Source organism: Solanum tuberosum, unplaced genomic scaffold, assembly GCF_000226075.1.
Source record: "Solanum tuberosum cultivar DM 1-3 516 R44 unplaced genomic scaffold, SolTub_3.0 scf00154, whole genome shotgun sequence".
Classification (NCBI taxonomy): domain Eukaryota; kingdom Viridiplantae; phylum Streptophyta; class Magnoliopsida; order Solanales; family Solanaceae; genus Solanum; species Solanum tuberosum.
The window spans coordinates 172,143-173,301 of record NW_006239079.1 but is presented as its reverse complement, the minus strand read 5'-3'; the positions used below and the strand labels follow the sequence as shown (position 1 = coordinate 173,301).

General features: G+C 30.0%; 1 non-coding gene across 1 annotated transcript; it reads right to left on the bottom strand.

The window, feature by feature from the left end:
- Positions 1–453: 453 nt before the first annotated feature.
- On the bottom strand, positions 454–529 carry MIR393 (microRNA MIR393). The gene has a single exon (NR_127275.1). It is a non-coding gene; the product is annotated as a microRNA MIR393 (primary transcript).
- Positions 530–1,159: the final 630 nt, after the last annotated feature.

The following is a 1,159-nucleotide window of genomic DNA, read 5'->3' as shown; positions in this document are numbered from 1 at the left end:
AAAAATGAGTAGTATAAAAATTTGTTTATATTGACAGATAAACCAGGGTGACAAGAATATAATGAAAAGAATAAAGTCAATTTATGTTAAAAAATAAAATATGGAATTGTATAAGGCTGAAATTATTTTAAGAAAAACGATGATGAACAGCAAGTACTCACAGTTCAAAATTATAGAACAACTTTTGAAAATGAAAAACCGTATGTGAATTTTTAATTTAATTAGAAAAAAGTGAAAAGAATTAGGAGGAATACTTTTAATTAGATTACACAAAATAACAATAGTACACATATGAGTGCTCAAGTGAAGAAATTATGAAATTAATCTCACCTCGGAGTATTTGTACGATTAGCAAGGAGTTCAATTCGAACTATATAAATCATACTCGTTCTGAATTTATTGATACTAGATCCTCGATCAGTCGTTGATTAATTAGAGCCAGTAATATGGAGAATTCCGAAGAGATCGCATGATCCCATAGACCCCAGTTAATTAATTTGGGACACAGGATCAATGCGATCCCTTTGGAATAATCCACCAGCACTATGAATTAATTGCATATTGACGTAGAAAGGTTATGGTTTCATTTGGTGAGGTTTTATATTTATAAGGGGATATATATTTGGAGAAAAAGGGAAATGCACTGCACAAACCTCGTGCAACCCCTTTAGTTTGAATGTTACTATTCATGCTTTTGGTGTGTTGGTGGAATCAAAGGTTGTTGGACTCTTTTGGTTTTAATATACTTTTTAGGGCTCGTTTGGTAGGAGGGATAACAGATAATTAATTTCGAGATTAATTTTAGGAGACATTTGGGTGTATATCAAAATGATTTAGATATTGTCTTTAGATTTGAACACCGAATAATTGAGATTATTTATTTTTCAACATCTGAATGTGCATAATTTATTTATAAAAATAATAAATATACAATTCAAGTTTAAAAAAATAATTAAATATTAGAAATAATATTTAAATTTAACAAAATAAAACTATTATTTGATTAAAAAGTAAATGAATATGTTTGTTAGTGATATCGAAGATGGTTGGTATTGGTGGTGGTTGTGATGGTTGGTGTTGGTGGCTAGTAATGGTGGTAGTGATAATTTATGTTGTTGTGGGTGGCACGATTGTGGTGGTTGGTAATGATGGTGGTGGT